The 6,622-nt window shown below is 39.8% G+C and overlaps 1 non-coding gene across 1 annotated transcript; it reads right to left on the bottom strand.

Annotated features, from left to right (window-relative positions):
• Positions 1–4,057: 4,057 nt before the first annotated feature.
• Positions 4,058–4,164, bottom strand: LOC115942619 (U6 spliceosomal RNA). The gene has a single exon (XR_004077255.2). It is a non-coding gene; the product is annotated as a U6 spliceosomal RNA (small nuclear RNA).
• Positions 4,165–6,622: the final 2,458 nt, after the last annotated feature.

The raw sequence follows: 6,622 nt of genomic DNA, 5'->3' as shown, positions 1-6,622 counted from the left end.
AGCCCTGGGTGTTCACCTCATGGTAGACAATAAAATATGAAAGTGGACCGCTCACAGAAAGGTATCAGCCATGTCCATTTTGCTCTACCCAACGGACATGTTTCCATCCCTTTCTTACCAGTAACATTCAACATTGTTGACGGCTCCTTCTTTTTTGAAATACTTCTCACCACTGCAGCCCCCTCCCAGCACACAGTTCCTGGCACACAGTGCCCAAGCATATTTTAAAGGTAGGGGAGAAGAAGGAAAATAGGGAGAGAAAGAGAGGAGAGAGAAGGAGAGACAAGAAGCAAGAACCAGACAAATATGTTGGTCAGATACTAAGTGTGGCTCCAATCAAATAAAATGAGCAACAAGGTAGCCCTCATGAATCAAAGCTGGAAGGAGGCTAACATATGTAAAAGGAAGGTTGGGGGTGTGAACAAATGTCCCTCACAGATTAGAGGTCCTTCATGATTCATTAGACCAGATTATTCCACGATTTTCCAGAATACCAGGGGAACCGGCTGAAGAACTGACCACGAGTGAGAATGTTGGAGTAAAATAAAAGAACATCATAGTTTATTTCATCTTCTTTATAGGAAGTTAGCTCATTTTTGTTTTATGTTCCACAGGGGAGATAATGCTAAGCCAGCATCAGTTGACATGGTGCGAGTGCAGAAACAGCATGGATGTTCATGATGGTGAGGTGTGTGGCCCAGAAAAGGGCAGGACAGTTTATTTGACTAGAACTCTTCTGATGCCTTGAGTTGCAGAGACAGGCTGAGCGTTACATCCTGCAATGCATGCTGAACATAAACAGCGTCATCTCTTGGAATAATGCTCTAAGCTTATCTGCCTTCCGATCTGACAGGTTACTAACGATGGAATTCCAAAGACTTCAGCTGGTCTGAAGACAGGGGGAAGGAGCGAGTGGGAGGGAGGAGGGCCAGTGAAAGTCCTTAACTATGTTTAATTTCTGCTTCACCACGAAAACAGCTAAAAAGCCAGAAGGGACACCCTGTGAATACAGACAGTTGGTAGTATTCAGCCCAAAGTTTTGGGTAGAAGATGAAATATGCAATTTCTCACTTTATCCTCTTCTTCCTGTCATGGACTGGATTCTCTGACATACTTCCGTGCCCCTCTTGACGCACCTGCGGGCGAGCTTCCGTTCAGAGCGATGCCTGCGTAGCACCTGCCGTCGCTCCCGGGTCTCTGCGGCAGGGGCAGGTGGATTAGCACTTAGTGCTGCTGATACAGGCGCTTCCGTTGTCTCCCTCCCACCTCGAGGAAGCCTGGGAATCGGGTGAAGGCTGATGTGTCAGGCAGATGTGTTGCCCAAAATAAAGCTCGATTCTCTGACAGTCAAATTATTAGATCAAGCTCGTCAGCCCTTTCCGTTGCCACAAGTGGGGAGGATACGAAGGGGAAATCTGGCAACGTTCCGTGGGATTTCTTCTGTTTGGACATTTTGGAGCAGGAGGCTCTTGTCATTTTAAGAAGGAAATATCTTCACGTCCAAAAAAATAGAAAAGAGAAAATAAAAACTGAATTTTGGAATTAAGCTTATCTTCACAATTTTTATAAGCCTTTAAACTCTCTGGCACGCCACAGTTTACACCCACTGACATGTCACTGCCCACATTTCTCTGCCTTTTTATATTTAAAAACATATTTAAGAACCCACATCTTACAAAAGTAGCAACTAAAGGATTTTTTATTTCTTTAATTCCATACCAGATATAAATAACATTTTATTTTAGACAAACAAGTAATTTATTTATTTTATTTATTTTTTAAGATTTTATGTATTTTATGTATTTATTTGACGGAGGAGACACAGCGAGAGAGGGAACACAAGCAGGGGGGAGTGGGAGAGGGAGAAGCAGGCTCCCCGCAGAGCAGGGAGCCTGACTGATGCGGGGCTCGATCCCAGGATCCCAGACGCTTAAGGACTGAGCCACCCCAGGTGCCCCAACAAATAAGTAATTTAAATAAACTATTTTAAAAAAGAAACTTAGAATCAACATGTGTAGGTATGAGATAATTTAAGCATAGTTTTACCTGAGTTTGTCTGTATGTACGTGATGTGTATGTGTGTGTGTGTGTGTGAGAGAGAGAGAGAGAGAGATGGAGACAGAGATTAGATGAACTTTCACAACTGATCACAAAATCATGCTTAGAGATTAGTTCTTGAAGGAGGTAGTGCTGCACAGAGTAAGATTTTCCAGAATATTATTTTCTTATTTTAGAAAATTTATTTTGTTTTCTAAAAAAAATCATTCTTTACTAATCTAGGAGAAGTACTTTTCTTGAAGACATTTTCCTTGCTTATTTATTTATTCATGGAGTCCAATATTTGAGTTCTTTTTTTTTCTTTTTTATTATTATGTTAATCACCATACATTACATCATTAGTTTTTGATGTAGTGTTCCATGTGTTTGTGCATAACACCCAGTGCTCCATGCAGAACGTGCCCTCCTCAATACCCATCACTAGGCTAACCCATCCCCCCACCCCCCTCCCCTCTAGAACCCTCAGTTTATTTCTCAGAGTCCATCATCTCTCATGGTTCATCTCCCCCTCCAATTTCCTCCCCTTCATTCTTCCCCTCCTGCTATCTTCTTCTTTTTTTTTTTTTAACATATATTGTATTATTTGTTTCAGAGGTACAGGTCTGTGATTCAACAGTCTTAACACAATTCACACCGCTCACCATACCACATACCCTCCCCAATGTCTATTACCCAGCCATCCCATCCCTCCCACCCCCCACCACTCCAACAACCCTCAGTTTGTTTCCTGAGATTAAGAATTCCTCGTATCTGAGTTCTTACCAGTTATACATACTTCACTAAGTTCTAGGGATAAAGAGATGCACAAATTATTCTGATCCCTCAGTGCCAACTGGGGAACAGAGAGCTGAGCCCCAGTGAGGACAACTCGGGGTATTGGGACTACCCAAGGAGAAGAAACCCAGGACATCTGAGGAATAGAAGGTTAATAGAAAAAGGACCTTGGGTTGGTTCTTGAACAATGAATAGGAGTTTTTCAGGGAAGCAAGAAGAGCGGCGTGTTCTATTCAGGAACCCAACATCTGAAAAGGCCAAGAGGGGAGAAAGCATGGCGCTCTCTGAGAAGCAGGATTCCGGCCCAAGAAGCATTAGAGAGAATGGCAGACCGGGAGTCTGATGAACGTTAACCCCACACTGAAAAGTCCTGTGAGACAGGGAATGGTTTGATCAAATTTCTTATTAAGAAAACAAGTTCAAAAGAAGCAAATGAAAAGCAGAATCTGACCTATAAATACAGAGAACAAACTGATGGTAGCCAGAGGGAAAAGGGGTGGGGAAATGAGCAAAATGGGTGATGGGGAGTGGAAGGTACAGGATTCCAGTTTTGGAATGGATCAGTTGGGGATAAAGGGTACAGCACAGGGATATAGTCGGTGATGCTGTGATCGTGTTGTATGGTGACAGACAGTAGCTGTCCTTGGGGTGAGCACAGCATCAGGCATAGAGACGTCGAATCACCACGCTGTGTATCTGAAACTAATGTAACACCGTGTGTCAACTGCGCTCAAAGAAAAAATTTTTAAAAATAATGAATAAATAGAACTGAGTTTATCTGAAATTCGAAAAGAAAGAAAAGAAATTCAAGAGCAATTGAAAAATGAAAAGAGTGGGAAAAGACTGAAGGTAAAAAATTTGAAAAAGACACAGACTTCTGATTCAAAATGGCAATATTCCACCCTCCCTAATTTTGAGAAAATGGCAAAAAATAGAGAAACTTACTTAAACATATAGGAGCACTGGAAATCTTGCAGTGGTTCAGCATAGGATTTGATTTCTGGAGATATAAAGGGTGATGTATAAGGCTAAATACATACCTAAGATCCACTGCCCCATATTTCTCTGATAATAAAGCTCTGATTTGTTTGTGAAGCTATATGGCTACCCTCGGCAGGATACCTGCTTCCCCATTCTCTCATGCTGCTGAGGGTAGGCATGGATATGTAAGCAAATGTATCTTTCAAGGTGCTTCTGAAAGAATTCTTGTCTTCCTTTTTTTTTTTTAAATATGGAACGCTTCACGAATTTGCGTGTCATCCTTGTGCAGGGGCCATGCTAATCTTCTCTGTATCGTTCCAATTTTAATATATGTGCTGCCGAAACGAGCACAAGAATTCTTGTCTTCTTATACATGCATCACCCATATGGTTGGTGCTTTCTTCCTACCCGAATGAGAACATAATGGGGAACATGCAACAGCCATCTTGCAATCACAAGGAAAGCCAACACAATCCTAGAGATGTTCAATCGGACATCATGGAGCCAGTATTTCACTGCCACCAGAAGACACAAACTGTAGAAAAAATTTAACTCATGTTTGATTAAAACCCTCAAGTTAGGTTTCCTGTTATTTGAAGACAAAAGTACCCCTCAGTGAATGGGAACAGAGTAAAGGCTCAATGAGTATGAGAAATGTAATCCCACAAACAAACGAGAGAGTATCTCCATAATGAGCTAATTACAGTCACCATGAGAAACAAAAAAATGTCATGCCCACAGCTTTAGCTATCAGCCAAACTGTCACTCAAGCATGTAGGAGTCTAATTAAGCTTTATGTTAAAGCTAAGGGGAGGGCAGGTGCTGGCTGGTAACCTGGAAACAAAAGAAGAAACCCAACATGAGGGAAGGTTTAATAAAGGTAGAGAGAAGGGGGTGGGGACAAAGGAGAAAGAAATATATAGCAATAGAAAGTATAAAACACGGTAAAAATAAAATCCTATGTTACTTACAATAATTACATCGATCATGCCTAACATATTAAGTAATATTTGAAAAACATGATTAAATTAAATAAGAAAACTATCAAGTTGGTAAATACAGACATGTGCACACACTCACAGATAAGAATAAATTGTGGCAGACACTGCTAATATTCATTTTCCTTCTTCCTCAGATACACAAATTTGATTCTGTTTGGAGTGGCAATGTCCTCACCCCAAAAGGTCCCAATTTCCACTGGGCTTCTTATGCATGATAAATAATTTTTTTTTAAGTTAAGGGAGTTGTATTAATCTGGGTCTAATCAGGAAAATTTAACACAAAATGTTAGGAATAATTATATCCATACTTACGATACAAAATTGTAACAAACACTTCTCAGAAATCAATATTGTAACCAAAAAGAAGTAGGGAAAACCATAAAGGCTTGAGTAACCTACTTCACTTTGCTTTAATAAATACATTCACAAAACTATACATACCAAACTGAAAATACCAATAGTTTTCAAATATTCATGAAATTTCAAATATTCATGACATGAAAAAATTATTAAATTCCAAACAGTGGAAATTAAGTCAATCACATTCATAGTTCATATTCTGTGATTGCCATGTGGAATACAGAGGAAGTTTTAAAACACCTTTTGAAACAGTTCTTGGAGTAAAATCAAAGTGGAAATCTCCGTCTATTTGGAGTTAAATAACAATGATGACAACATTTATGTTCTGCATTCAAAGCAGGATTCACAACATTTATAACCTTGAGTGCACTTTTATCTGAAAACAGGAAACACTGAAATTAAAATTATCAGGCATTTATTCCTGAATTTCTTTCATTAAAAGAACCAAAAATAATGCTATAAAGAAGGGTGGGGTGGGGCGCCTGGGTGGCTCAGTTGGTTAAGCGACTGCCTTCGGCTCAGGTCATGATCCTGGAGTCCCGGGATCGAGTCCCGCATCGGGCTCCCTGCTCGGCAGGGAGTCTGCTTCTCCCTCTGACCCTCCTCCCTCTCGTGCTCTCTGTCTCTCATTCTCTCTCTCTCAGATAAATAAATAAAATCTTAAAAAAAAAAAAAAGAAGGGTGGGGTTAGGAAAGATTATAATATAAAGTAACGGAAATTTTGAAAACATCACTGTTCATCAAAAACTGGTCTTTGAAGCCAACAATAAAATAAACACTCGTTAATTCTGATTAGAGGAAGTGAGAGGTTAGAATAAACATGAAAAAGGTGAAAAGAAGCCAGAACTAAAGATGCAAAGGAGTTTTTCTTAAAGAAAAAAAAATCCTTTTATTAAAAAATAAAAAAAAGCAACTTGATGGTTTTCTAGAAGAATATACATTACAAAAATTGCCTCACGTTAGAAAACTTGATTAGACCAATTCTCATAAAATAAATTGAAAATATAATTTTCAGTTTTTACAAATTTCCCTTGAAAACTTGACAAATTCCTTTTTTTTCCTAGCAAGTCTACCAAACCTTTAAGGAAAAAATATTTCCTATATTACCTAAAATATTCAATGTCAGATTATTTCACTCTGCTCGGGCTGCTGTAACAGATACCGTGGACTGGGTGGTTGGAACAACAAAGTTTATTTTCTCAGTTATGGAGGCTGGGAAGTCAGAGATCAAGGTGCCAACTGATTTGGTTTCTGGTAAAAATGCTCTTCCTGGCTTCTCATTATGTTCTCACACGGTCTTTCCCAAGTGCTTGTGCACACGGAGAGAGAGAGAAAGGGAGAGAGAGAAACAGGGACCTCTCCAGTATCTCTTAAGGACACTAATCTCATTGATCAAGGCACCATGTTTATGACTTCTGTCAACCTCCCTTATTTCCTTAAGGGGCCCA

This window comes from Leptonychotes weddellii, chromosome 13 (genome assembly GCF_054177405.1).
Source record: "Leptonychotes weddellii isolate Sample4059 chromosome 13, ASM5417740v2, whole genome shotgun sequence".
In the NCBI taxonomy this organism is placed as follows: domain Eukaryota; kingdom Metazoa; phylum Chordata; class Mammalia; order Carnivora; family Phocidae; genus Leptonychotes; species Leptonychotes weddellii.
Note: the sequence above shows the minus strand (reverse complement) of the source record. Positions and strands in the feature narration are given on the sequence as shown.